The sequence below is a fragment of the Cydia strobilella genome, chromosome 18, assembly GCF_947568885.1.
Source record: "Cydia strobilella chromosome 18, ilCydStro3.1, whole genome shotgun sequence".
Lineage (NCBI taxonomy): Eukaryota > Metazoa > Arthropoda > Insecta > Lepidoptera > Tortricidae > Cydia > Cydia strobilella.
In genome coordinates, this window is record NC_086058.1 from 10,462,304 (window position 1) to 10,475,545 (window position 13,242).

The following is a 13,242-nucleotide window of genomic DNA, read 5'->3' on the forward strand; positions in this document are numbered from 1 at the left end:
TTTTCGTTCCCCTTTACGGAACCCCAAAGTAATATACAAAAACACAATGAAAAAAAAACAAACAAAACTTTATAGGGCTGTATCTCCTAAACCGTCGTAGCGCAAAAATAATCAAAATTTCGTTCCCCTTTGTGGAACCCCAAACTAATATACAAAAAACACAATAAAAAAAAAAACAAAAAAAAAATCTTTATAGGGCTGCATATCCTAAATCGTGCATCGTAGCGCAAAAATAATCAATTTTTCGTTCCCCTTTAAGGATCCCTTAATTAATACTTTAAAAAAAAAACAAAAAAAAACAGGAAAAATCTTTATAGAGCTATATCTCCTAAACCGTGCGTGGTAGCGCAAAAAGAACAAAATTTTCGTTCCCCTTTACGGAACCCCAAAATAATATACAAAAAACACAATGAAAAAAAAAAACAACTAAAAAAATCTTTATAGGGCTGCATCTCCTAAACCGTGCATCGTAGCACAAAAATAATCAACTTTTCGTTCCTCTTTAAGAAACCCTTAATTAAAACTTACAAAAAAAAACCAGGGAAAAAAACTTTATAGAGCTATTATAGCTATATATATAGATATAATATCTCCTAAACCGTGCGTGGTGGCGCAAAAATAATAAAATTTTCGTTCCCCTTTATGCAACCCATAATTTATATTTAAAAAAAAAACGCAAAATTTAAAAAAAAAATCATTATAGGGCTGTATCTCTTAAACCATGCGTCGTAGCGCAAAAATAATTAAAAAAAACCCCTTTAAGAAACCCGTAATTAATACTTTAAAAAAAAAACAAAAAAACCAGGAAAAAAAACTTTATAGGGCTGTATCTCCTAAACCGTGCGTGGTACCGCAAAAACAATAAAATTTTCGTTCCCCTTTATGCAACCCATAATTTATATTTAAAAAAAAAACGCAAAATTTAAAAAAAAAATCTTTATAGGGCTGTATCTCCTAAACCATGCGTCGTAGCGCAAAAATAATAAAATTTTCGTTCCCCTTTATGCAACCCATAATTTATATTTAAAAAAAAAACGCAAAATAAAAAAAAAAACATTATAGGGCTGTATCTCTTAAACCATGCGTCGTAGCGCAAAAATAATTTAAAAAACCCCTTTAAGAAACCCGTAATTAATACTTAAAAAAAAAACCAGGAAAAAAAACTTTATAGAGCTGTATCTCCTAAACCGTGCGTGGTACCGCAAAAACAATAAAATTTTCGTTCCCCTTTATGCAACCCATAATTTATATTTAAAAAAAACGCAAAATTTAAAAAAAAAATCTATAGGGCTGTATCTCCTAAACCATGTGCCGTAGCGCAAAAATAATAAAATTTTCGTTCCCCTTTATGAAACCCCAAAGTAATATACAAAAAACACAATGTAAAAAAGAAAAAAAAACAATAAAAAAATCTTCATAGGGCTGTATCTCCTAAATCATGCGTCGTAGCGCAAAAATAATAAAATTTTCGTTCCCCTTTATGCAACCCATAATTTATATTTAAAAAAAAACGCAAAATTTAAAAAAAAAATCATTATAGGGCTGTATCTCTTAAACCATGCGTCGTAGCGCAAAAATAATTTAAAAAAACCCCTTTAAGAAACCCGTAATTAATACTTAAAAAAAAAAACAAAAAAAAACCAGGAAAAAAAACTTTATAGAGCTGTATCTCCTAAACCGTGCGTGGTACCGCAAAAACAATAAAATAATTTTCGTTCCCCTTTATGCAACCCATAATTTATATTTAAAAAAACGCAAAATTTAAAAAAAAAATCTTTATAGGGCTGTATCTCCTAAATCATGCGTCGTAGCGCAAAAATAATAAAATTTTCGTTCCCCTTTATGAAGCCCCAAAATAATATACAAAAACACAAGAAAAAGAAAGAAAAAAATAATAACAAAAAAACTTTATAGGGCTGTATCTCCTAAACCGTGCATCGTAGCGCAAAAATAATCAATATCCGTTCCCCTTTAAGAAGCCCCTAATTAAGATTTAAAAACGCAAAAAAGAAAAAGAGAAAAAAATCATTTTAGGGCTGTATCTCCTAAACCGTGCGTCGTAGCGCAAAAATAATAAAATTTTCGTTCCCTTTTATGAAACCCCAAAGTAATAACAAAAAACGCAATGACAAAAAAAAGAAAAAAGAACAACAAAAAAACTTTAGGGATGTATCTCCTAAACCGTGCATGGTAGCGAAAAATAATCAAATTTTCGTTCCCCTTAAGAAGCCCTTAATTAAGATTTAGAAACGTAAAAAAGAAAAAGAAAAAAATCTATATAGGGCTGTATCTCCTAAACCGTGCGTCGTAGCGCAAAAATAATCAACTTTTCGGTCCCCTTTATGTAACCATTAATTTATACAAAAAAAAAAACCAAAAAAAAAGAGTTTTTTTTATAGGGCTTGATCTCCTAAGCCATGCGTCGTAGCGCAAAAATAATTAAATTTTCGTTCCCCTTTATGAAACCCCAAAGTAATATACAAAAAACACAATGTAAAAAAGAAAAAACAATAAAAAAAACTTTATAGGGCTGTATATCCTAAACCGTGCGTCGTAGCGCAAAAATAATCAAATTTTCTTTCCTCTTTATTCAACCCTTAATTTATATTTAAAAAAAAAAACGCTTTCACTAAACTGCTGTAACTCGGAAACTTAGAATCCACAAAGGGGACTTTCTAAATTATGACACATATTAAAGCCTGACCAGTAATATATGATCATTGTCAAGAGGGCGCTGTTCATTCTCATGTATAGGGTGACAGTTCAGTATAGTATGAAAAAATATTGTATTTAATGAACATCATCATCAATGTAATTAATGTTGCTTGCCACGCTTAAACATAACAAAAATCACAATAAATTGCGTCTTAAAATAAACTTAAAAAGTCTACTAAAAATCGAAACAAAAGTAATTTTTAAGTCGCTGTTGTGACATTCTCAATCAAAAGGTAGGTACCACTTTTTCGTTTACCATAAAGACGAAATTTGATTATATCTTTATACAAATAACCTGTCAGGGAAAGTGGTACCTTTTGATTAGGAACGTCACAAATGTTGGTCAGTATGAGGAGTGCAGCCTACAGTTTATTTTTAATTATATTTATATACCTACTACGGTAAGATTGATAAGACAATGTAATTATGCCTCCGAATGAAATAAATACACTGTATCGCAAAACTAAGTGGCGAGACAGCTCATAATGCCATCTCTTGGTTGGTCTTAACAAGGGTAAAGGAGATAGTATTAAGATCTCAGTCGCCAGCTGATATTGCGGCAAGTATAATAAGCAACCCACCCGCGTAGGTACCCTTCCCCGCGCACGCCCTTCTTGCTCAATTGAGTTTTATTTTGCCAGATAGTAAAAAAACCGTGGATCAAAATGACTCAAATTATGAATGATGTCTCAATGTGGTATTATAATATTGTAGACGTAAACTTAATAATATGAATTTTTTTTTGTGGCAGATACAGGGTGTTAATTAGAAAAAAATTTTTTTTAAATAAAAGCGGTGGATGAATTTGACACAGATTTGTTTGAATAACATATAACAATGTTCTGTAAAGTACAACACTTCACTTACCGACTCTAATATTTTTTTAGGCGTTTTAGGATCAATATTAGGTATTTATTAAATGCCATTATACCCGTGGATGAAAATGACACAAAATGCGTGTGTACGTCGGAAGCCACTTTGCCTTTACAGGGAAACAAAGAATTTCGTCTCGAATATTTTTTTTACAGAATGCTGATTGAAAAAAGAAATACCTAAATTTCTACCTAAGCAAATACCTAGGATGACACAAAATATTATTTTTAGGTTTAGTATATGGTCTGGAAACTATATATAAAAAATAAGCAACATTAATATTCTTATAACCTCAGAAGTTATTGGTACAGGTCTAATATTCGTATTCGAGCGATAGAAAGGCAGATAAAGATTTCCAATGTTACACCCACCAATCCAGTTAGGTACCTACTGGAAAGTATAATATTAAAACGCCAGTGAAAATATGTGTGTTTTAACAATACACGTGTATCATTTATTTATTTCAAAGTTTAAAAATTCTACTTTCCAGTAACTAGCGTTCAGTTATCTTGTCCATGTCAAAGCCCATTTCTATCTGTAGAACACCAATTTATCTCAGTGTCACTGGAGACATGCGGTTGCTCGTTAGACAGTGACCACGTCAAACAGTCGTTTAATATACTCGCTGACACCGGCTCCATTGAAAATTTGAAATTACCCGTGGGCAGCGATCAAAATGTGCCCCATTTCATTACATTAGCATAGCGTTTAGCTCGAGTCGAGACACCGGCACTTGCGGGCGGACAGCAAATTGCCAGTGGGCGGACTGATCCCGCGACCCTCCGATAAATATTCCATCCGCCGAGCACAACGGATTCCTTTCAATGTCGAAACACGAGCTACAATCCGCCAACGAGTGTCAAGGACCTACCGCATTTATCTTACTATCTTGCTGATATTATACAATTTGCTGGATTAGGTATCTATGTATAGTACCTAGTACCTACTACCTACTATGTAGATGAGAAAAGGCGAACATTAGAGACCCGATGGCCATGTCTGCTTCATTTTGATTATATCCCTTCCCTCCACTTGGCCTGATAATGAAAGCGGGGAAAGGAAAAAGTCAAACGAAAGACAAACAATAAAACACCCCTGAATCGAGGTCTTTGAATCCAAATTAAAATTAATCCATCCGGAAAACAGAAGGATATGAAAACTCCAACAAAAGGACAAAGGAAAAATTCGAAAAGAATCGGACGAGACGGAGAGCAAAAAGAAACGTTTGTGCGGAGGCGGCGCCCTCACTCGGCGCTCGCAGTCGCAACGTTGAAGTACCAGGCGCGCATACCGTGCGAGGAGTGTTAAATTAAACCGCGCCGAGATCTAATCAAGAGTGTGATTTTAATAGAGTGCTGCTGACCGAGCCAGCGGCGAGTCTCGCCTTGCACTGACTGACGAGAGATAACGGTCGGCCGAGCCTAGATACCTCCTAGTACCTATCTATTAACAAATCATATTATTGAAATCCTTTGTCAATATCAAGTTTAATCTTATCTGATCTTGTCAAGAACCGCTAGCGTAATGCAGTTATCTGAGTTATATAAATTAGAGGCGATAAATATCGAATGCCTTTCGAACGGTTCGTCAACGATATCGCCATTACAAACAACTCGTTTAGGCCTCGAATGAATAAAGGCGTGATTGAATAGCCTCTGGCGATCGCAATTCCACTGCTGAACAGCATTTGATATACAGGGGCAATGAGTGCGGTGTAACAATAACGGGTTCTGCGAAAGGGAGCGAAGGTTAGTGGACAAAGGAAGTGTTCGCGGACCTCCCGCCGGAGCGCTGGCGGGCGACACCCACTGCTCGCCGAAAAACTACAAATTGGGACTGCGACATGCCGGGAGTTACCCCTAACGAACGAACTATACTTGTTTTTAACTTTTAAAAACTGTTTGAATCCTGTCTGAGCCCTATCTACACCTAAAAATACTGTGGTTAACAGGCAAAGTATTCTGTGACAGTGTTGCCTGGAATACCTAGGGCAAATGTCACATTTTCGATTCGATTTTTTGTCCTTATGGAAAGCCTAGTTTCTGACCTAGGGACATTGCTATATGGTTAGTCGATTACATAAAATACGCTCAATAGAAAATCTAATCGACCATTTGAGGCATTTGATAAATCTGTCTCGGCCAAAACTTTACACTTTTACTAAGGTTGTCCGAGGCGTATTAAAGTATTCTGACACCGCTAGGCATATGTTACATTACATGGATAGTCCCGAAGCAAACTCAATAACTAGTAAAAAACCTAAATGACTGTTGAGTAATTGTCAATATGTCATGTTACCTACGTGGATGGATCAAATAGCAAGTCCAATATTTCTACTTTCCACAAAAGGTGTCACATGAAGCGTTAAAGGACGCCAGCGTCGAGCAGGTGTACATTCTGCACTCGTAATCTATTTTTTCAGACCAGTTCGATATCCATCGCGCGTCAGAATAAAGACAATATCCAATAACAAATGCAAGGTGAGTCTGTTGGTCGTCACACTTAGAATTAGTGAGAACTTTTGAGTCGGAATTAGAAGGATTTCGTAAGTGTTTTACACCACAAGACTTTTTTTTAAGTATAATAGGGAATATTACGCGAAGCTGCGAAGGAGGCGCCAGTACCACAATCTGAGGGTCTATCGCGAAACAAGAAAATCGAAATTTCGTTATCTAACATTTTTGTCACTTGCATATTCGAGCGATAAAGAGGCATCTAGCGAAATTTCGGATCCGCGATTCCCGGTAGGTCCTCTGTAAACAAAGCGCCTTGACGCATCAATGTCATATTTTATTATCTCTGAAAACTTGTCAAAAACCTGTTAAAGGTACAGTATGTATAAGTTACTCTATGGTGTACTAAAAAGGCTAGTACTGCACTCTGGTGGCAGAACATCGCAGTAATATCCCCTCTTTAAGAAATCCGTCATCATTTATGAAATTTTGATCAAATAAATGTAAATGATGTAGGTACGAGTAAGTCGTCGCTATTACAAAATTTACAAGTCATCGCATAGGTATGCAAACCTTGTAAACCTGTGTCTACAAAAGATCCAAGTTGAAAAGAACTCAAGATTGAAGATTCGAGCCCAGTCCGAATCGTGTCCAGTGATTAAAAAAACCGGCCAAGTGCGAGTAGGACTCGCGTTCCAAGGGTTCCGTACATTACACCCATCAGGGGTCGGATCAAAAACTAAGTAATTAAGTCCGATTCGAGCTTGACTGCACATTTCTAATAGGTTTTCCTGTCATCTCTATTTTGTGTATTTTTTTCAAAATTTTAGAGCCAGTATTTTCTGAGATCAAGGGGGAGGAATGTTCATTTTTTGGATATTTTCTTAAATATTTTCTAAACTATATATGTATTTTAAAATTACAAAAATGTGGTTGTCTGTAAAGTCGGTTTACGGACGATAATTTTGCGTGATAACGTCATAAGAAAACATTGATGAAAAATTCTATACTTTTAGTTACCATGGAGATCTGTCCACAACGTTTCCATGGAGATCTGTACATAAAGTGACACTTTTTCGTGCATGCCACTGGTGTTCATCGATTTATAAGACGTTATCACGTCAAAAAAAATAATTGAAATTCTCATAATGAGCTCTTTCATTTGATATGTAACACAATATATGTAGTTTGAAAATTAATTTTAAATTTTCTCATTTACCCCCCAAAAGTGGCACCCATGTTTAAAATTCATTTGTTTACGTTACATGTCCGTCTTTGGGTCACAAACTTACATATGTGTACCAAATTTCAACTTAATTGGTCCAGTAGTTTCGGAGAAAATAGGCTGTGACAGACGGACAGACAGACAGACAGACAAACGCACGAGTGATCCTATAAGGGTTCCGTTGTTTCCTTTTGAGGTACGAAACCCTAAAAACTGAGTGGGACTACAAAAACTCTAGCCAGCCAGTCTAACTTGTGATTACTTGTGATGCTTAATAATTCAATTGTTTAATGTACAAATTGAGCTGTAGGCACAGTGTACAGTGCGACATAAATTCGTAGAAATTAAATGGATTGACGATTGATAAAATGGAATGGATGAACGCATTTTACGTCAAAAATGTGACAGTTACGTAGGAAGTGGCACCCTCATTTATTTTCTACAATTTCTTGTCGGACGTCGGACTATACGAGTAGTTTTATTGCAAATTCGAACTTTTTTCCGAATCATCCGGCGAATTAACCACGTCCGCGCGTCAGACATGATCAATTCGAAATATTATTGTTATTTCGATTACATCTTATGAAAGCGTTCGACGAAATCCGTTTTAAGCCTCGTCGTAATTGGATTTTGATTAATCGGGGACATCCTATCGAATGTAAATAGTCCAGCATAATAAAGGAGAGATTTGAATGAGTGATAACTGCTGCGATAGTAAAAACGAGATAGAGTGAATGTTATGATGTTATAAGTGATTGCTAATACATGGGTGGCGTAGATAAGATAATATAGACAGGGCATGTGTTTAGAAATGGAAATTCACGGAATCTAAATTCAATTTGATCAGTACATCATGCTCGATTGCTCGCACTCGTATACGATGCCTTCGTGCGAGTGAAAATAAGGTCTTTGGTCGTGTGATGTGGATTGATATGGTCAAACCAATCCGGTTTGCTCTCGCCATGTCCAGAGCCTACTTTACTTTTGAAATACAACTTGTCCGATCAACGATTTATCATTAGGCAAACTGTAACCATTATTTAATAAGCTGTAGCAAGTTATTATGTTATTAACTCAAATTTCTGTCTGTGAAAGTTGCAATGTTCAATTAAATACTACGGTTTCCGCATGTTTAAAGAAAATCTACAATTAGTTGAACTTATTACTAGGTATTATTTTATTAGTCACGCGTTTTAAGTGTACAAAGGTACAAACGTAGAGCAAAAAAGCTCATAATAACGTCAGGCAAGGTAAGAGGAACACGACACGTCGAACACATGTATGGGATTGTACTTACAATGTACAGAGAAATATCACCGTAATGTCTTTTGCCAGTAGTACAAAGAGCAAGGTTGAATCCACTAACCTCAATACTCTGTAAGTCTGTACCAATTAATGTGTATGCTTGTAGTGCTACTCTGCTGGTAGATATATTTATACCTAATTGTTAATTCATAATTTCATAGGTATTATACTAATATGTGGCTTTCCATTACAGCAGGGTCCTTATGCTTCAAGAGCAATAAGGTCCTATTTATCTGAAATTCCAACAGAAATTCTGGAATGGAAAACCACATGTAAATGCAAAAATAATTCTGTCTGTTACATTTTCACGGTTGTCTGATACCTTTGCCATATTAGCTTTTAACTGTTTTTAAACAGATTTTGACAATATTATAGTATTATGAAATTTTGAATAAAATCTGATTATAATTTCTCGGTGGGTCATGTCAGGATTCAAAATTAGAAAAAAATTCAACAGAAATAATTTTGCTGTCTTCTACATATAAAAGGTACTTAACTTAGGTACATATCATAGACGTCTGTTCCTGACACCAAAGAGAAGAGTGTATAGAGGCTTATTGTCATAGTAAATTTTGTAGTCACAGTAAATTTACCACAATATTACATCACAGGATTAAAACTAAAAACGAAAATGAATAAAAAATATCAAAATATATATGTATATGAAGTTTTATTATTTTTAGAACGCCATATGACTATGACCCATGTTCAGTTTCAGTTTCTTTATTCATAACAAAAGTTACATATCAATTTTATTATACATATGTATTTACATCTTATGTCTATTTAATATTAACAATAATCAGTATCCCATTTTAATAATAATCACATAACATTGTTTTTATTCATAAATTCATCTACATCATCAATGAGTAGAACGCCTTATCTATTATTCTTTCACTAATATGTGTAAAAGTGCTTAATTAACTTATATATGTTAAATTATTAAATATCAAACGGTGTCGCCATCTACACGAGTATAGTATAGGCCAAAGGTATGGCGCCATCTATTCGAGCATAATTTTTTCTTGATTTTCTGAGGAACGTTTTTTTCTTAGACTTTAATTATCTTTTACGGAGTTATATATATCTTTGTTAACACTAAACATTTTATTTGCCAATAAGTACTTTGCGACTAGTTTAAGATGATATAGCGGTGTTTGCGAAACAAAGGACTTAATGCAGCAATATGTCGTTCCTGGCTACAGGGAACTTGCAGTTACAGCAATAAATCTCCCATAACTGCACTCGCGGACCGAGAACTGTCCTGAAAAATAACTTGCTCAAGTTTTTCTCGGTTCGTTGTTTATTTATCTGAATTACCTTTTTCTCGTAACCAATGAATTGGCGGATTGGAAATACATAGCGCAAATCCTACGCAATTTCAGGGAAAATTTTAAGTCATAAATTAACCTATTGTTTTCGTATAAGTAACATACCTCGTTATTTAATTTAATTCTGTTTTTAAATGATATTATCAACTACCTATTTTAAGGCATTCCTACGAAATATTGTATTAGGTATTTTAAGCTAATTTTACGGTACTCACGTATTTACCTACCTTACCTACTTATTTTTTCCGTATACCTATTACTAAGACTCCGCTGTCTGTCGGTCCGTCTTTCACCAGGCTGTATCTCATGAACCGTGATAGCTAGACAGTTGAAATTTTCACAGATGATGTATTTCTGTTGCCACTATAACAACAAATACTGAAAAAAGAATAAAATAAATAATCAAGTGGGACTCTCATACAACAAACGTGATTTTTTTGCCGTTTTTTGCGTAATGGTACGGAACCCTTCGCGCGCGAGTCCGACTTGCACTTGGCCGGTTTTTCGTACTAATTATGCATGGTTAAATAATGCTTGGCTAGTATTTTACACGATGTTTTCATTTTCTTTTAAACTTTAAACGTAAGACCAAACGGCACGGATCGCCTCTATCAAAGTGCTTTTGCGACGGCGCGGCGTTCCGATCGCTTCAATGAATATCGACTTAGCGATATTTTATTTTTATTACAATCACAGCGGACGGCGGTACCTTTGCGCATCTGCTTTTAACTAGCTGGACCTTTGTCCTTTGTTTACTTGGCTGTTTTGTTGCGTCCCTCAAAAAGGTGTCTACTTATCACACGGAGGGCCCTTAAGCTCGACAACATTTAGGGCTCTCGAAGCCCTTCAGCCAAATCCTTTGTGGAATCGGCGCTCGAATGTTCCGTGGAGATTTTATACGCGTCAAGTACTTCGGGCTGCATATAAATTAGATTGCTAGCAGTTAGGAAACACTTCTGCCGTTCTTGTGTCTCGTTTTGTCGCCCCATGATGTCCTCAAGCGCTCAACTCATTGGCTTTTGTGACGTGAATTAGGGTGGTCTTATTCGAACGCTTGTCTCCTCTAACTAAAGCACCGTTTACGCAGTGTATAACAAAAACGCAAGGCATGCGACTCGTCACCGTCACTGTCTATGCTTGAGTTTGAGTCAAGTTCCGGTGTGTTCGGTCCTTTAATAGGTACGTCAAATTTGAGGCATTTTCTATGAAAAGGGACCTTATTGTCGATGGCGCTTACGCCGCAGAGCGTCGCGCGGCATTGTATTTATATCGGAGCAGCGTTAATAATGGCGTAAGCGCCATCGACAATAATGTCCCTTTTCATAGAAAATGCCACATTTTTCCTTTCTCGAATTAGTTTTGGCGGCCATCAATTTAGATATTGACAAGATTTGTCGACTGAATGTTTTATTTATGTATTACTGTACGTAGTATATAATATACAGTGTGGAAAATTATTATGGGCCCTGGAGGTAAAGTGCCTTAAAACCTTGAGTTAACTCTTTTTACTTAACAACACATTCTTTTATTTTTTAAATAATCAAACTGCATTCAGATTTTTTTAAATTCGCTTGTCTCGCCTGGGAATCGAACCAACTAAAAATTACTAGTCTGTATAGTTAATGCTAACATTTCTCCAAGAAACATTAGGTTTTTTTAACTTGTCTGTCGTACACAATATCTATAAAATCGAATATTTAGTACTCAAGAATATTTTCAGACCAGCGAAATAAAAAAAATAAAAATCAGAATGCAGTTTTGTTTCTTTTTAAAAATAAAAGAAGAGCTAACTTAAAATTTTAATAAGGCACTTTCCATGCACTTTCCCTCCAGGGCCCATTAATTTTTTCCACCCTGTGCCTATATGGAGATATTAAAAGTAGATTACCAAGACTCCATTGTCTGTCTGTCTGTCACCAGGCTGCATCTCATGAACTGTGATAGCTAGACAGTTGAAATTTTCACAGATGTTGCCGCTATAACAACAAATACTAAAACAGAATAAAATCAATATTTAAGTGGGGCTTCCATACAACAAACGTGATTTTTTTGCGTAATGGTACGGAACCCTTAGTGCGCGAGTCCGACTAAGATAAAAGGTAGGTAAATACAATGTTACACGTAAATACGTTTAACATAAATCGGTAGATATCCCATTTGAATTTGAGTTATAGAAACACGAGTTAATCTTACTGATAAATAAACAGTTCGTGCGTATACAATGTTCTATCCCACAAAATAAAACATCAGCAAGTCATACAAGTATTCGGTGGAGTCCTGAGGCCGGCGTTATCGGCTCCCTCTCCTAAATGGGAAGGCAAACAGCCCGTTGTTGACATGGCGCGATTCGGCCGCTTTATAAATATTTCGAGCGCGCGGGCAGCGGCAGCGTCGGCCTGCCATTATCCCATTAGGGAAGGGCATTACTCACTTAGAATGTGAAGCTATTAGCCGGCCGCACCACGTAGGTGCGCGGGGCAACACGGACCACGAGTCCACGACACTTGCCTTAGTTGCCTTCGCACTGACAAGTCTGACAACCCGGGCGCTCAGCCGATCATCACAACACTTGACTTCACTCACCTTTTCCGTCTTCCGTGAGTTCCGTGCCACCACAACAATCCTTTCTGTCCTTCGATAACTGATCGATACGCACCCTCAACACCGTAAACGCAAAGTAAATTACTTTTAATCACCATTCAGCACATAAACGAACACGGCCGACCTGTTCCACAAAAGCAGTCGATTCATTCCACACACACACACGTAGTAGTTCATGCGGCCGATGCCGTCCGATCGAATCTTTAGGTGACTTTATAAACAAATAACGAAATAACAGGCTGATTCTGATTTCACAGTAGAAACACTGGTTTAGCGTAATGCACGTCAGCGCCGCGTCGAGTCGGCGGACGACCGCGGAACTTGGCGACGAGCAACGCTACGTGTCTCTCCTTGTGTGCTTTCGAGGCGAGAGCGAGACGCAGCGACGCACATTGAGGCGCGTGTGAGCGGAACGCGAGACTTTACGAGCCGGCACAAAAGTGTATTGTGAGAGCGCGTAGAGTAAGTACGGCCGGCGGCGTCTGTCGCGGATTGATCCATCGAGTGAATAGATAATGATTGTGGCATTTGTTGCGGCATCAGCATAGTCGGCGGCCCATTCATTACAATTATCTGATAATTAAGCATTGCGAGGTACGGAGAGGTCGTTGGCATCTCGCTACCTCGCGCGCCGTCGCAGACTTATCTCATTACCACCTTCCGAACGAGTTTGGATTTTCACCTCCATACGCAAAAAAACAAACAGCATTCTGACTAGTAGAATTACCGAGATGAA

At 36.7% G+C, this 13,242-nt stretch overlaps 1 protein-coding gene across 1 annotated transcript in view; it reads right to left on the reverse strand.

Moving 5' to 3' along the window:
- The window catches only part of LOC134749207 (zinc finger protein 608-like), a 142,325-nt gene extending 129,501 nt beyond the window's left edge, over positions 1 to 12,824 (reverse strand). Inside the window, exon 1 of the mRNA XM_063684077.1 lies at positions 12,489 to 12,824. The gene's annotated coding sequence lies outside the window, so the exon portion shown is untranslated. The remainder of the gene's footprint in view (positions 1 to 12,488) is intronic.
- Between the last annotated feature and the right edge of the window lie 418 nt (positions 12,825 to 13,242).